The sequence below is a fragment of the Crocuta crocuta genome, unplaced genomic scaffold (assembly GCF_008692635.1).
Source record: "Crocuta crocuta isolate KB4526 unplaced genomic scaffold, BGI_CrCroc_1.0 scaffold164, whole genome shotgun sequence".
In the NCBI taxonomy this organism is placed as follows: domain Eukaryota; kingdom Metazoa; phylum Chordata; class Mammalia; order Carnivora; family Hyaenidae; genus Crocuta; species Crocuta crocuta.
In genome coordinates this window covers 4,694,863-4,712,402 of record NW_027530016.1, presented here as the reverse complement: position 1 = coordinate 4,712,402, position 17,540 = coordinate 4,694,863, and the positions used below count along the sequence as shown (strand labels likewise).

The 17,540-nt window shown below is 37.8% G+C and overlaps 1 protein-coding gene across 10 annotated transcripts in view; it reads left to right on the top strand.

The window, feature by feature from the left end:
- LOC144231725 (uncharacterized) overlaps positions 1-17,540 on the top strand; it is a 374,679-nt gene that overhangs the window by 297,990 nt on the left and 59,149 nt on the right. For 2 of the 10 annotated variants that reach the window (XR_013335159.1, XM_077764295.1), the window contains one exon: positions 7,041-7,391. The exons of the other annotated variants lie outside the window; for them this stretch is intronic. The gene's annotated coding sequence lies outside the window, so the exon portion shown is untranslated. Of the gene's footprint in view, positions 1-7,040; positions 7,392-17,540 lie in introns of those variants that run through there. 10 annotated transcript variants of the gene reach the window in all.

Sequence of the window (17,540 nt, the reverse complement as noted above, 5' to 3'; positions counted from 1 at the left end):
GGGAGATACAGACTCCGAAATAGGCTCCAGGCTCTGAGCTGGCAGTCAGCACAGAGCCCGACGCGGGGCCGAACCCATGAACCGCGAGATCATGACCTAAGCGAAAGTCAGACGCTTAGCCGACTAAGCCACCCAGGCGCCCCTTGAGGCTGTTCTTGAACATAACAATTGATGCCTCTTTGTAGCTTAGAGATTCATGAAGGATGGAAACCACTGGGGCAGTGCCAAGGGAGTTTAAAGGATTTAGTGTTTCTAGACACCTGTCCCAGCTCTCCACATCCCTCAGAGCATGAAAGAAAACATACCATCTCCACAGAAAAATGCTGAGAAGAGATGGGCTGAGATGGGCCGAGAATGCCCAGGCAGGCAATTGCTGGACCAATTGATTGTCTGTCCAATCCAAGAAAGGAGTTGAAATAGGTACTTCTGGCAAAATAAAGGGAGACATGTCTGCTCCTCCTAGGGGATGCCTCTGTAGCAATGAGCACTGGGGTACAGGTAAATACCAGTGAAGAAAACCAAGCACACCATCTCAGTGGAAACTCTCATGCCAACAGATACCACAAGCAGCAGGTAGAACCAGACTGAGCTTAAGAAATGACACAGATTCACCACGGACATGTGGGAAGTCCCTATATGTTTCCATCTTGTCCACAACACCAGAGAAGTCAATGCCCAGGAAGAATTGGGTAGAAGGAAGACTCAGCCTGCCCCTCCTTCACATCCAACTGTCATGGCCACGGCTAGGGAGAAGATGAAATTTGATCAAGAGTAAAAGTAAAGCTTTAAAGTAAACACATTTCAGTCTTCATTTGGAAATATTATTCAATAAAACAAAACAATTTCTTGTGTATGTCAGTGAGACGATATCTATACACACAGAAACTCAAAAATGACATCAAATGCTGTTACTTCCAAGTATTTAGATAACTGGCACTTCCCCCTTCCATTAAATTGTTTGTCATCATCCCTCTGTTAACCATTGAATACAACTTATAACACAGAATAAAGCATATAGCATTTATTGGATTTACTAAAAATAAAAATTGATTTCAGTAAATAAGTTTGGATCAAAATACTAGAGTGTATGTTACTTTCAGTTTTCTAAACTAAACTACATTTGTGTTGCTACCATATTACTTAAAATTATTCACGTTAATAATAAATACTATATCTCAGGAAAAATGTATTTGCTATAAAAGTAAAATGAAACAGTGGAATAAAGAATGTGAAAACTATTGCCACTTGAACATGTCCTTGCAAAAATTATTTGTGTTTAGATAAAACTGATTATACTAGTATGGCTAGTTTTGCTGCAAAGAAAACAAATAAAATTGCAAGTAAAATGAAATGTATTTTAAGAATATAATAAGTATCTGAAAAATCTGAAGTCTCAGGACCAGTGGTATATTTCCTAGAGGCTTCAAGAAGCTAGAAGCAGAGAAGGCCTAAAATCTCTCCCTTGGGGCATCTCAATTCTTCTCTGATGCTTGACCCTTCACAGCTCTTCACTGAAGAGAATCTTAAGCTTCCATGGTTTATATTAGTTCATAAGGTTGCTACAACTCTCAGTATGTTGCCTCTTTAACCTGAGATTCCTCCACTAACTAGCAACTTCCCCTCATGCTTCTTAGTTTAAATAAACAAGTGAGAGAATTGTATCAGTTTATGTTTTTGTTCTAAACAATATGGTATTTACCAAAGGAGAGGTGGACTACTCTTGGTTCTTCATCTACTCCATCTTTTCCAGCAAGGTGGAACACATAAGTGATAGAAGAAACTGAGTTCCCCATGAACTACAATCTTGGTTACCACCATGGAGAATCAGGTGATATCTGTGACAAAGGAATTTGACTAACCCTTATGTATATTCTGCATAGTTTCATTGTTTACTGAATTTTCTTGCAAATGAATAGCTTTTTTAAAATCCATTCTTGCCACCTCACATCAGTCAGAATGGCTAAAATTAACAACTCGGGCAACAACAGATGTTGGTGGTGATGCAGAGAAAGAGGATCTTTTGCACTGCTGGTAGAAATGCAAACTGGTGCAGCCACTCTGGAAAACAGTATGGAGGTTCCTCAAAAAAGTAAAAATACAACTACTCTACAACCCAGCAATTGTTCTACTAGGTATTTATCCAAGAGATACAAGTGTGCTGTTTCAAAGGGACAAATGCACCCCAATGTTTATAGCAGTGCTATCAACAATAGCCAAAGTATGGAAAGAGCCCAAATGTCCATCGACAGACGAATGGATAAAGAAGATGTAGTGTCTAGGGGCGCCTGGGTGGCTTAGTTGGTTAAGCGTCCGACTTTCACTTAGGTCATGATCTCGCGGTTGTGGGTTCGGCCCCGCATCAGGCTCTGTGCTGACTGTCAGCTCAGAGCCTGGAGCCTATTTCAGAGTCTGTGTCTCCCTCTCTCTCTGACCCTCCCCTGCTCACGCTGTCTCTCTCTCTCTCTCCTAGAAATAAATAATAAAAACATTAAAAAAAAAAAAAGATGTAGTGTCTATATACAATGGAGTATTACTTGGCAATCAAAAAGAGTGAAATCTTGCCTTTTGCAACTACGTGGATAGAACTAGAGGGCATTATGCCAAGCAAAATTAGTCAGTCAGAGAAAGACAAATATCATATGACCTCACTCATATGAAGAATTTAAGATTCAAAACAGGTAAACATGAGGGAAGGGAAGCAAAAATAGTATAAAAACTAGGAGGGGGACAAAACGTAAGAGACTCTTAAATACAGAGAACAAACTGAGGGTTGCTGGGGGGTTGGGGTAACGGGATGAGCTAAATGGCTAAGAGGCATTAAGGAAGACACTTGTTGGGATGAGCACTGGGTGTTATACATAGGGAATGAATGACTGGAATCTACTTCTGAAATCATTATTCAACTATACACTAACTTGGAAGTAAATTTAAAAATAAATAAATAAATACATTTTTAAAAAATAAATAAAAACATAAAAAAGTCTTTGTAATAATTTGAAATATAAAATTGAATGTGTAATGTTATAAAAGCCAGTGAGAACCCAAAATATTTTTATTATACTTTTTGTCTCTTATTTGTACAAAAGATCCTGACATCAAAATGATGTAAATAAATATTTGGTAAATAAATAATAAAAATTTTCCCAGGAAAATAGAAAATAAAATCCATCTTACAGGGACACTGGGGCGGCTCAGTCAGTTGGGCATCAGACTGCAGCTTAGGTCATGATCTCACAGCTCATTAGTTGGAGCCCTGCATCGGGCTCTCTACTGTCAGTACAGAGCCTGCTTTAGATCCTGTCTCCCTCTCTCTCTGCTCCTTCCCTGTTCATGCATGCACTCTCCCTCTCTCTCAGAAATTAATAAACATTTTTAAATAAACATATAAACAAATAGAAATAAATAAAATCTATCTTATAACTCCACTTTGAGGCAGAAACTTAAGTCCTTTAAGGAAAGATTTTTCATTGTTTTGGACCATGATGTCATTCTCATCAAAGATCTCAAAGGCCCTATCCCATCTGTTCTCACTTGCTATTCCCCAAACTCTTCCTAGGCCTTTAAAATTGAAAAACTACAAGTAAATTATTTACACATAAGAGAACCCAAAGCGCAGACATTTTTATATTCTAGATAAAACACCATTTAGGTCACCTGAAGAAACAGTGAAGTTGTGTCCACACTCTGAAACCACTTCCCTCTTGGAGAAGAGAGCTCATAACCACAGAGGAAATCCTAGCCAGGAGGAAACTCTTTCTGTCATCTAACCTAACCACATACCCTCCTTCTTTAGTCACTGGAGATGAAAAATAATCTTTCTTGAATAATGAGAAAAAAGCAACATCCTCTTTCTTACACAAACTATCACTTATTGAGTATGTACTGAGTGAAACCTTCTTGTGCTAAACATTGCTGAATGTGACTCAAAATTTAGAGACTCTCCTGGAGCTCAATTCTTCTTCCTTTTTCAAGGTGCTCATGATGAGTTACTGGAGTCCTGTGAGATAAATTCAAATAGTCTTTGGCTTTTGGGTACAACAGCTGTCTCCTATAGTACTGTTGACTTTCCCTCATGAAATAACTGAATAATAGGAAGGCAAGAATTAGTGGCTTCTACAAAATAAATGTATGTATTTTGCTTCCTTGTGATTAGCCTAATTATAACAGACCAATGAAAACAATAAGAATGTATTTTTTATTCCTTCCAACTTTTGAGGAGAAAATGACCAAACTACCAATTATATTTAATTAACAATGCCATGCCTACTCCATAATGGTATTTACCAACTGACACACAAAGTATGTTTCAGAAGAATATTATAGACAATCTACTTGCAGACTGTTTGCAACAATGAGACTCCATAACAAGAGATGGTGAGAATTACCAGGAACACATAGTCGAGAATTTCTCTATAGGTAAGTAACAGTCTTCAAAAAAAAGGAGAGAGCTACCATATCAGAGAGCTAAAAGGTAAGTTCTAGAAAGGGACTAGAAACCAATAACCTCAGTGCAGTACCCTAACATGATTTTGATCAGTAGGTAAATGAAATATACCCAAACGGCAGACCAACCCTAAGAATTTGATAAAAAATAAGAAAAAAAGATCCTGTATTCTTTACACTTATAAGAGAGAGATATTACTTTTAATGACTAAAGCAAATCGTTTTCAAGAAAATTATCTAAGATCTTTGTTTTTCCTGGGGATATTGTAGACTTCCCAAAGAATATTTACACCATATATCAGAGAGCACTTCTAAGATGTTTCTCTCCATGTTTAAACGTCTGTGATTTCTGTGGTCTTTTTACCTGCAGAAATAATAGGGCTGATTGAAGTTTTCCACTTTCTATGACATTGGCCAAATCTCAGACTTCAGTCACTCATGGGCTTTTGCTGTTCGTTTTTGAGTGATTTCTGGTCTTATATTAATTTCATCCCTTATGCAGTGATTCTGAACTTTAAGGTAAAGTTCTATAAACATGAGAATTAGGCCAGAGTTTCAGAAAGTCAGTGACAAAAAAATCCAGGTGGACACAGTATGAAGACATTCTTTCCCTAAGTCAACCAACTCTGCTCTTTTGCTAATTCCCTACTATCATCTCCAACTACTCTCACTTCTCTTTTGACTGGTACACCCTCTCAATCTTGTTTGGATTAAATAGTCACTTATAAAAATAAGAATAGGATCTATTTTTCTGACTAAAAAGGAAGATATAATTATATATAGCCCTCCCCATTTCAAAAAAAAATTAAAGATTGCTCTACATTTTTTAAATCTGCCTGTTTTTTATTCAGAAACAATGGTAGGTAGGAAAATATGGGGATCAGGAATTTAGTTTGTTACCAAGTTGTCATATATTGTATTGTAACCTAGGGATAAAATGTATTCATGCACAGAGGCCCAGCCTACCACATATACGTCATTGGCTGCTCCAGGAAGCAAATTGGAGGTACTTTACTCATTAATTCCCATGACCTCCATCTCAATAAACAGAAAATCTAAGCAAAACCAGACCCTTACTATGCAAACACATCTTGAGGAGAGGTACCTATCCCAGGCTCACATTCAAACCAGATTGCTGTTGCCCCTAAGCGTTACCCACATAGAAATCACGGAGTACTTGTGCTCTCTGTCCCAGGAGCTAAGAATTTCTTTTCCCAGAGCCAGAGAAGCAGTCAAAACCAGGAGACCACAATAAAACAAAAGGCATGGGGTGGACCAATAGTCTAGAAAGTCAATAGTCTAGAAAATAAGGTCACCCAAAAAGGGAGATTATGAGATAGTCCTGAGAAATGAGAGTATAAATCTGAGAACACAACAGCCAGCAAAATGAAAACAGCAAATCAGGTGGGCAATCAGCAAAAACACTAAGGATCTCGGAAAATACTGGGTTTTGAGTTGCTCTCAGAAGCAAGATGCCCAGATGATCCAACTCTATTTGGAGGACCAGAAATGGCTTAACCAGTACCTCCCTTCTCCTCAAGGAAGACAAAGCTGACCTGGTAAAATGTGTAGGTAAGTTAAAATGTTCTGGTCTGAGGCAGCCTTCACCAGCCACCAATCCAGCTTATTCTCTTTGCAGTGAAGGGTCCTAAAGCTGGTCTTGCTGTTCCAGGGAGAGTCTTCTCAATAGCTCCCCCCCTCACATAGCTGGGCAGCAAAACAACCAAGGGCAGGTGTTTAAAATATAGAATTCTGGGACCCATGCCAGTCCTTTTGAATCAGAAACTTGAAGATAATAGAGTTGATCTGTATTACCTAGTTCTTTATTAAGCAACCAGCCTGGTACCAAACCCACTAGAAGCACTTGGAAGCTTCTGTTTGTATGTATACTTCAGTTCTCTTTCTCAGGTCATTGGGCTATTTGCAGGAAGAATACGATAGTGAGATTTCAGTAAAACAACAGAAAAAAATGGCAAATGACAAGAACAGACAATTCACAAAAAGATGTACAAATAGCTGTTTAACATATGAAAAGATGTTCTTCATCACTCGTGACAAGAGAAACACCTATGGAACCCACACTGAGATACCTTTTCTTACCTGTCAGATAGGCAAAAACTAAAAAGTGTAACAACACATTCTGTGGATGAGGCGGTGGTGGGATGCAGACACACTCATACGATGCTAATTGAGATGCAAATAGCAACAGACTAAATATCTGTGTCTCCCAAATTCATATGTGGAAATCTTAGCCCCTCGGTGGGATGGTGTTTGGAAGATGATTAGGTCATAATGGGGGAGCCCTCAAAAATGAAATGAGTGCCCCAGAGCGTTCTAGCTCTTTTTCCCTATGTGAGAACACATCCAGCAGTCACCCTAAAACCCAGAAGAGGGCCCTCACTGGATGCCAAATCTGCTAGTCTTTAATCATGGACTTTACAGCCACCAGAACTGAGAGAAATAAATGTGTGTTGTTTCAGCCACCCAGTCTATGATCATCTGTTATAGTGGACAGGCATGGGGGAGGGGAAGGACCAGGCAATGTCTACCCAAACTACTCATGTTTACATTTTGATATGGCAATCTCTCTTTTCTAGAAACTGACACTGAAGAAACACTTCCAGCAATATCAAAATACATATGTACAATCTATCTCCAAAAATTTTTAAATATGGAAAATAACGCAAATGCCCATGTGTAGAATATTGTTTGAACACACTCTGGTCCATCCCCACAATGAAGTACTAGGTAGCCGTGAAAAAGGATGAGGAAATGTCTATAAACTCAGAGCTTTTTCCCAAGAAGTAGTAAATTAAAAAAATTAAAGCTTGAAAAGTACAGATAGTATGCTACCTTTTATGTAAGTAAGTAAAGGAAATAGTAAACTAAGCAGGTATGTTATTATTGCAAAATAAAAATGAATTACAGAAATCCAGTTGTGGACCCAAAAGTATACAGCCAACTNTCCAGTTGTGTACTTTTAGATTCATTCTACCTAAGTGTGAGGTTTAGTACTATGAAATAAGCACAATGCTTTATGAAAATGAACACATTGAATTACAGGTCAAAATTCCATATTACTAAAGAGCCAGCATTCTGTTCTGACTTAAAATGAGTGGAATGGATAGGAGCTAAAGATTATAAGTAGACAAAAAGAAGAGCTATGTTTTACTCATTCATAAATCTAAGACAAATACAGACAAAATTCACCTTACTTTATTTATTATATTTATTTTTTGAGGGGTGTCTGTGTGGCTCATTTGGTTAAGCATCTGACTCTTGATTTTGGCTCATATCATGATCTCTCAGTTTGTAGGATTGAGCCCTGTATCAGGCTCTGTGCTGACAGCATGGTGCCTGCTTGGGATTCTCTCTCTCCCTCTCTCTCTGCCCCTACCCCTGCTTATTCTCTCTCTCTCTCTCTCTCCCAAAAATAAACATTTTTAAGAAAATATTTGTTTTTGAACTTACAAAAACATTGATACCCTTATTTAAAAAATGGCCTCAGACCCTATCCACTGACTATGGCTGATGCAGAGATTATCTAACTAACCTCAGTATTAATTTAGACATTGGTCCTGTAACTGGTCTATTTCTCAGGTGTTAAAAGTGCATCTACTCCTGCACTTATCCATAGGCTTTTGTGTGACACTGGTAGCTGTCCACCCAATATACTGCCTGTCTTCCAAGAAAACTTTCATTTTGTTTAAGGGTGACGTCGCTTCTCTATATACCCCTACAGATCTAGTGGCCACATGACATAGTTAGGGTGCCTGATGTTCAGGGTTATAGAGGATTTCTATCATAGGAAAGAAAAGACCTCCAACTCCATTCTTGCCACGTGACCATGTTCCCTCTTCTTATCACCTAGAATACTGAAGTGAGAACCACTTTGAGACCATATGTCTGTCCATCAGCATGATAATAAAGCCTACACATTGAAGAGGTATAGGAGAAGAGAAAGGACCAGTGCTCCAACAGTATAGTATCACTGGTGTCCATCTCTACGTCCACCTCTGGACTTCTTGGATTCAGAGACAGATAAGCCTTTGTGTGTTTAGGCCAGAATCTAGAGAATCTCTGATACTTACAGTGGAACCTATTCCCAACTGATTATAATATCACTAGGTTTCAGTATTGGCTATGTACCCTGAAGTTCCACAAAGTTCCATGCCCATCTTCTACCATTCTACCTGTGCTCTGTTAATGGATAAGAAAACACAGTTCACTCAACAAGAGCATGTGATTGCAGATATGACCCAGTGATATCTAGATTCTCAGTATCAGAGGGAAAAAAATCCAGATGTGATATCAAGAGAAAAATGGCCCCCAAACCCCTTATCTGACAGAGGCTACACGAATGCTTTAAAAAAAAAAACAGATTATCCTGTTGTAGAATTTTCTTGTCCAATGTCAAGTGTCATTAGGTCCTGCAAGAATAAGATATACTTCTTAATCATAATACCAAATAATGCCAAAGTAAAAAAAGAAAAGCCACTTTAAAAAACTAGTGTAAAATCAAAAGCAGAATTGAGACAACTAAAGCAATGTGTTATTGCCTGGCTTCTCTGGCCCATCTCCCCATATGCCATTTCACTTCTTTTTTTTTTTTTTTATTAATGTGTGGTTTTTTTCCTACNCCCGACCCGGGGCTCGAACCCACGAACCGTGAGATCATGACCTAAGCGAAAGTCGGACGCTTAACCGACTAAGCCACCCAGGCACCCCAGTTCACTCTGATGCCTCTGCACTCTCATCCCTATTCTAGCTATCTTTGCTCCTGGAATTCCTTTCTGCATCTACTCTCTATTTCCTGCTCTTTTTTTTTTAGAAAGAGAGTGAGACAGAGACAGAGACAGAGCCAGGAAGGGCAGATAGAGAGAGGAAGAGAGAGAACCCCAGGCAGGCTCTGTGCCATCAGTGTCAATGCAAAGCCTGATGCGGGGCTTGAACTCATAAACTGTGACACTGTGACCTGAGCCAAAACCAGGAGTTGGAGACATAACCAACTGAGCCACGCCGGCACATGTCTCCTACTCTTGACCCCCGTTGCTACTGAAGCCTCAGAAGGAATCTTCCTTCCCTTCATACTCCTACTGTTATCTCATAATAGTTTCTCTGCCCTCATTCTCAGAGGTTCCTTCAGAGTTTGCACTGATTTCTTGAGCTTCTAGATTTTGATCTCGGCCGAAATCAGGTTCCATTTCAGGTGCTGTCTCCCCACAGTGCCTGTTAGCCTCTGAGTCTCTCAATTCAATTTACACACAACCCTACCAAGGGAATTAAAATCCCTAGCACCTGACCCAATTTCTCTGCATATACCAACCCACTGGTCAAGTGAGGGGCTTTGAATTTACTTTTTGCTAATTAAAAAAGAAATGCGTTACAAAATTAAGGCATAGGTTACTGTACAGTTACAACAATGGGTGGTGGAAAGTGGGGGCAGGTGATAGCCTGTATCCCCACTGCTCAGAATTAAGCTTTGATTTTGCATTACAGTTTTAAAGACAGATTTAGGGTCCCACAGAAGCTCTCACATAGCTGGATAATACATCTTCAAGCAATATCTTGGAAAACTTTATAGAATTTTATGGCAACTTAGAGGCCTCCCTCTATATATTCACTGCTAAAGTAATCAAAAGGGCAACTGGTTAAAAATGTGGGGCCTCTCAATTAGTTTCTTACATCGCTCCAAAACTGAAGACCAAAAACATTACAGTAACTGCTAGAGTGGTGGAAATATTTATACTGGATTATGCTTTCTTACAAGAATGATTTTTAAAAAGATATCAAGTAGAAAGACTCTACCATTTTAAGGGTCCCCCGTGTGGAAAAATCTGTCCTACTTTATGTTTGTTGATTTGAAAGGGTATTTGAGAAAGAATGGGAAAATGAGCCCAGGAGATCGATAGTCTGAACAATTAACCTATAAACAAATAAATTAACACACTATATGGGCTACTTAATGTCACATCTCTATAGACACACAACAATAAGTTTATAGGCGAGGTTGACAAGATGGATGTAACTAGATTAGTGGCACACTTCGCCAGAGTCAAAACAAAAGTACAGGCTTTCTCTTTCATTGTTCCTCCTTGTAACGGATGTTCTCTGCCTTTTCCACTCCTTGAGTCCTCACCCTGATTTTCATCAATAATCTAGACATTTACATTTATTCTCAAAGGAATGCTATATGGTAGCCAGGCAAAAGAAAACAGCAGAGACAAATTTAACATAGTGGGGCCAGAGTTCAAGTCATATTTTAGGACTCCAAAGATATATCAAGTAAAGGACCCATGTTGAGAAGCCATGGTTTACCTAGTGCCATGAAGATGCCCTTGCACCTGAATGCACATCCACAGTTTATCAATCTGATGCTAAATCAATGGTTCACAATGCCAACTGCACATTAGAATCAACTCAAAAGTTTTTAAAGTACTCACTTCTTGCCCACCTCCCCACCTATATCAACAAGGCCAAAACCTTCCAAGCCAGTAACATTACCCTTTCTTGCCTGTAGATAAGTCTCACAAAATTAATGGAAGGATCCTTTGATTGGATCTCAGGAAGGCAGGGTCAACAAGATAATCTATTCATGTGGGAAATAAAAGCTAAGTAGTTAAAACTAAAATAGAAAATTTTACTGACCAGTATTTGCAGATAACACATCAAGGACATATTTCCTAGAGATAATCCCATTTTGGTAAATTTTAAAATATATATTTTTTGAAATTTTAGGAGATAAAGTCTAATATTATTACCTATTATTTTAAGTTTCATGGAGGCTAGGAGTCCTATCAAAACAGAATTAAAGCATTTACATAAAATTTGAAGTTTTACACAATTATTCTAAAGGAAAGAGAAGAAATATAATAGGTGAAATGGAGTTCTCTTCCTCACTTTTGATCTTTCTCCACTCCTTAGAATATTTTCCTTTCCTATGGGTGGGTGATAAGAATTCACAAGATTCCAACATACAACAAATCTATAGAAGAGTATGACACTGCTTTTTAAATAACAATGACTAAATTAATTATTACAGGGAGTTATAAAGAAATTTACAAGGGAGGCATTTTACAGGAAAGAACTATCTGCTCTTTGAAAGAAAGAAAAGGTGTAGCGTATTCTTTATCCACTAGTTTCTCTTCTGGGGTAAAACAGAGGTGAATGCTTTGACAATATTTATGTGATCAGGATGAAATAATGGAGAAAATGCCAGCTGCCAAGGAGATCAAATCCATAGGAAAGAAAAATACAAGTAGTAGGTGTGGGGGAGAAAAGAAACCCATTAAAAATTAAATGCCAGACAATGAATGCAGGAGAATTTTACATCTGAAAAGACGTTTGAACTATGGGTAGCACTAACAATGGATGAGGCATCTAGGCAAAGTAAGGTAAAAGAAAGAGAAATCTAAAAGTGGCATGAAGACTGAAAAACAAAAGAGAGAAAACAGCAGAATGAAAATTATCTCATTTAGTTTTATCATTTTGATGAACATAAGCCAAAAAGTAAGGTCACAGGCTAAAGATTTTTTATTTCTGTCCTTTCAGTCAATTCCCAAGTCACAAATACTTGGGCAGAAAATAAGAAAATCTTTGAAGCAAGAACTAGAAATGGGAAGAAAGTTAATGTACATGTTGTTGTCAACATGTTTAACCTTCACTTTAAGATTTATTTCAAATATTTGCTTTGTATTTTCAAAAATATTTCAAAGGTGGCTAGATGGCTCAATCTGCGAAGCATTCGACTCTGTTTTCAGCTCAGATCATGATCTCCTCGTCATGAGATTGAGACTCGCATTGGGCTCCACGCTGGGCATGGATAAAATTCTTTCTCTCCCTCTCTTCCTTTGCACATACATATTCTCTCAAAACTAAAATATTTCAAAATAGCCTGTTTCAAAATATACATTGAGTGTCTCAAGCTGTATTTTGACTCGGTGGTCAATGAACCAAATGTTTGCCCAGCCTGCTAGCAGCTATCTTTGCTTGCTAGTGGCCGGGGATACATTTGAAGTACCCTGCCTGGTGAAGGAAGATCCCACACAGCAAAGCTTGTGGTCCTTTGCAGGTTGCCTTGTGAGGCTGGGTAGTTTAGGACTTTTTTAGTTCCTAGAAATTGACATGAAGCTAAATTTGATCTGCTTTCATTAAACTCATAGACAAGTAGAGAAACAAAAAGTTAAACTGTTATTATAATAATGTATCAGTGGTCCTCAAAGTGTGGTCCCAGACCAGCAGCATTACCGTTGTAGAGGAACTTGTCAGAAATGTAACTTCTTGGACCCCATCCCAGACCTACTCAGTCAACAATCTGATGGTAGAACCCAATCTGTGGTTTAACAATCCCCTCAGGTGGTTCTAATGGATGCCAAATCTGAGAACCGCTGCACTAATCCTATTGTTATGAGGCAATCACTATACTATGATACTGTGAGTAACTAATGATGTGCTGTTCTTCACTCCCTGGGAGCTAGTTCAGAAAGAATGCAATTGCAGAGGCAGTTGCTCAAATTTGAAAAGTAACGCAGGTGAGGTGCAGAAGGATGTCAAGGCAAAAGTTGTGATATAAACAAAGACCTATAGAAAATTACTTTGGGGGCATCTGAGTGGCTCAGTCAGTTGGACATCTGACTCTTAATTTCAGCTCAACTCATGATCTCACAGCCTATGGAACGGAGTCCCTCACTGGGGTCTTTGCTGTGTATGGAGGCTGCTTGGGATTCTCTCTCTCCCCCTCTCTCTGCTCCTCCCCCATCTCAACCAAAAAAAAAAAAAAAATTAGTTTGCATATCAGTTTTAAATATGCTGCTTAAATGAGGTAGGATTTTTTAAATTATTATTTACTTGAATAAGTTGGTTTTATATGTAACTACAAGGCTGAAATAATTTCTTAGGTGTATTGCAGTTGCTGCAGTACTAAGGAAAGATCCTTTTTGGCAGAAGGGCAAAATCCAGGTGAGTTGCTTCCATGTAAGTTTTGCTCACTGGACAGTTTATCTGGAGCTAAGAATACTTTTAACTGATGAAAAGATTGTCGTGAGTCTGACATGCCATTGACATGGCAGGCATATACCTGTAATTCCCATCTTTTAGTTTCCATCTTTGGGAAACATAACTGATGGTAAAGAACCTCAGAATATACATTTTTATGTCATACTAAGTGGTCAAGTGCTAAAAGCAACATTCAGCCAAAGCTAAGGCTGATGTCAAATATCATCTCATAGCTCTTGAGATTTGAGAATAAGTCTTGAATTTAACAAAAAAAGTATTATTACAGTTTTAATATTAACAGTTTAGGGGTCAAATTTTAAACACTTTACATAGTGCATGAGTGATCATTTCTTAGCCTTGTCAATTGCTGAAATGTTCATACGGTCACGGTACTGCAAATTTATGGCTCTAATTAGACACTTAATTTCAACTGAGGTAAATTAAAGAATAAGATAATCTCTTGAGTATCTCATTTTTCTCTAGCACTTTATTCTTTTCTTCATACTCTTTAAATCCTTTACCATTCTGAATCAAAGATGATTTATTATAGATATTGCACAAGATTTTGAATATTTTTCCTTCATAAAATATTGAGATGGCAAAGTCGACATTCTACTTTAATCTGGTTCAGATAATGTGAAAAATAATCAAATAGAACTTTTTCTAAAAGACCCAAGACTGACGTAGGTGGCTACAAAGCTACAAAAGAGTAGAAGTTTGTTTTGTTCACTGATGTTCTCAAGTATGTAGTAAGTGCCAAGCACATAACATGTGCTTGAGGAATATTGATGGAATAAATGGTTGATTGAAAGGATTTAAGTAACTATAAACTAAGAAAAATTCTTAAAGCCTATTTTCTTTAATGTCATAAATACAAGTATACCAAATGATTCTACAACTATTTATATTATGGTAGATAGCTATGAAAACTCTAGGAGAGAAAAGAATGAGGATGGAAGTTATTATATTAAAATACCCTAAAGCTACAATAATTAAAGCAGTGGGATCATGTGGACAGACCAATAGAAGAGAATAGAAGATCTAAGTATAGACCCAAATACTTATGAGAATTTGATATATGATAAAGGCAGAATCTCAAATCAGTGAAAGTAATATGGACTTCTTAAAAAATGGAGTTGGGACCTCTGGATAGCCATCTGGAAAAAGATCAAATTGTGTTCACACCACATACCAAGCCAAGCTTATCAAAAATATACTAGAAGAAGAAAACATATCAAATCCCTTTATGACCTTGGAATGGGGGAAACATTTTAACTGACTTAAAATTTATAAGCTATAAAATAAATTATAAATTCAAATGCATGGTTGCATTTTAAAAAAATTCCTACATGACAAAAGCAATCCAAGCTAGAAGATAAATAAGAGAAAATATATATTTACAGCTCATATCACAAGCAAGAATTCATCTCTCTAATATATGAAAGCTCCTAAAAATCTAGAAGAAAGCCATCAAAATCCCAATAGAATATGGGTGAAGATTATGATCATAAAGCTCGCAGGGGAAAAAATATAAATCGTTCTTAAACATATACAAATGTGCTCAGCCTCAACCATAAGAGGTATCATTTTTCATCTACCACATTGGCAAAAATCCAAAAATTTGACAACACATTCTGCTGATAAGGCTTTAGGATAACAGGCCCTCACATACCTTGACCAGTGGGAGTGCAAAATATTATAATACCTAGGGAGGGAAATTTGACAGTGCATATAAAATTTCCAAAAAAAATTGATCAAGCAATCGCACTTCTGGGAGTCTTTCCTATACACATACTTGAACACATGCAAAATGTATAAAGTCATAACATTATCTAATTTTTGAAAATTAGGAAAAAATCCAAGTGTCCACGAAAAGGAAGCTATTCAAATAAACTAGGATGAAGTATTATCCAACCATAAAGAAAGAATGGGGAAGCTCTCCTTATACTGATGCAGAAATACCTCTAAGTTATATTGTTTAGTAAAGAAAAAGTGAAAAAGTGTTTACAGTATGCTACCCTTTAAGTAAAGAATTAAGGAAGATGAGAATTTCCTAATATCTACAATAAGATACCGAAAGTATATGCAAAAATGATTGAGGGGTATGGCAAAGGGCCAACAGAGACGGGACTAGAGTGACATCGCAAAGAATACCTTTGAGGATGATTTTTTAATCTGAATCATGGAATGGTTCTCTTTAGGTAAAAAATTGGAAACAGTAGAAAGGAATTTTGACATAATAGAATGCATTTAGTTCGGCTTTCTTTTTTTTTTTTGCTTCAACTTTTTTTAATGTTAATTTTATTTTTGAGAGAGAGCGTGAGTGGGGGAGGGACAGAGAGAAAGAGGGAGACAGAGGATCTGAAGAGGGCTCTGTGCTGACAGCAGAGACCCCCATGCAGGGCTCAAACCCACAAACGGTGAGATCATTACATAGTCGGACACTTAACCAACTGAGCCACTGAGGTGCCCCTATTCTGCTTTATATTATTATTCAAATGTTTTAAACTTCCAATGACTCAAAATGGTTCTGATGCCTTTTCCTAAAGTATCCTGTAATACACTCTCCTTAATATTTGCCTTAATCAAGATATTCTCTATTTTGACTTTAAAACAAAAATCCTTATATAACCGTTATTAAGATTATAGTATTTACTCTTTTAAAGGTTATCAGTGATCCTATGATCTGCCTCTCAGCCTTTAGCTATTTGACTTATAACCAGCATCTGGCAGAGTTTTTCTCTTCCTTCTCCTTGAAAACCTTTCTTTACTAGGATTTCCAGGATACACTTCCTTTGTTTTCTTCTTTAAAAAAAAAAAAACAACTGTTAATGTTTATTTTTGAGAAAGAGAGAGAGAGAGCATGAACAGAGGAGGGGCAGAGGGGGAGACAGAGAATCCGAAGCAGGCTCTAGGCTCTGAGCTGTCAACACAGAGCCCTACACACAGAGCTCAAACCTACGAACAGTGAGACCATGACCTGAGCCAAAGTCAGCCAAATGAGCCACCCAGGCACCCCTCCCTTTGTTTTCTTCTTACTTCACCAGTCATTCCTCAAGTTCTTTGCTGGCTTCATCTCACCTACCCATCCTCACAACGTTGGGACACCAACGTTTCATGCTCTCATCTGGTCTCTTGGCCTTAAATGACTCTCAGATTTAAATCTGTAGCCCAGACCTCTCTTCTGAACTACAGAATATTCTCACAGAGGACAGATAGATGGATAAATGTTTACTGGGTAGCTACCTTGCAAGACATGTTAAAAATATGAGTGGAGCAAAGAAGAAAACAAGGTTTTCTGATATTTTGGCATGAACAAGGCCACCACAGAAAAGTAATTCAGCTTTTACAGTAAAAATAAAAACAGAAACAAAAACCTCAGGGGGGAAAAATTGGAAATCGTGGGTTTTTTCTCTTCTAATTAATTTCAAGAGAACAAAATGATTAGAAGGGAGTATCAACAAAACTTCCCTTCCCACAAACCAAAACACTCATGACTGCCTGAATGAAACAAGTGTCTGTTTGAAGCAGACTTGGAATAAGATGAAGTTTTTTAGATTAAATTATAGACTATGTTCTCACCTCCCACCTCCTGGCATAGTCATAGCTTCAGAGACTCAGACTTGGAAGAATTGAGCGTGAAAAGCAACATCTAACCTTCAGCACAGTGAACTCTGATAGACATCAGAGGCAGCATTCCAAGTCCATCAGCCTCTCTAGAACACAGCACAACCCTCACATTGCCCCCAACTACCTCATCTCAGATTCCTTATCCTTCACAGATGATCTGATGCACCGCCCAGTGTGTTCTGACTGCATATGACCTTCCTAAGGTTACAAGACAATATAAAATCCTGTTTCCATTGTCTCTGGAAGAGCCCTGATTCTTAATTTTTCTAATCAATATCAATATTCTGAGGTTATTAGGAAGCATTTTCTTGTGCTCCTTGAACAATATACCCTTTAAGAGAATTATGATAGAATATTGCTTATGCATTCACTAGGAGAAAATTTTATGGAACTGTACCTAGCTGGTAAGACATGTAAGGGTGAAAACAAAATGTGTTTTGAAGTCAGAGAGACCTGGGTTTGAATATTGACTC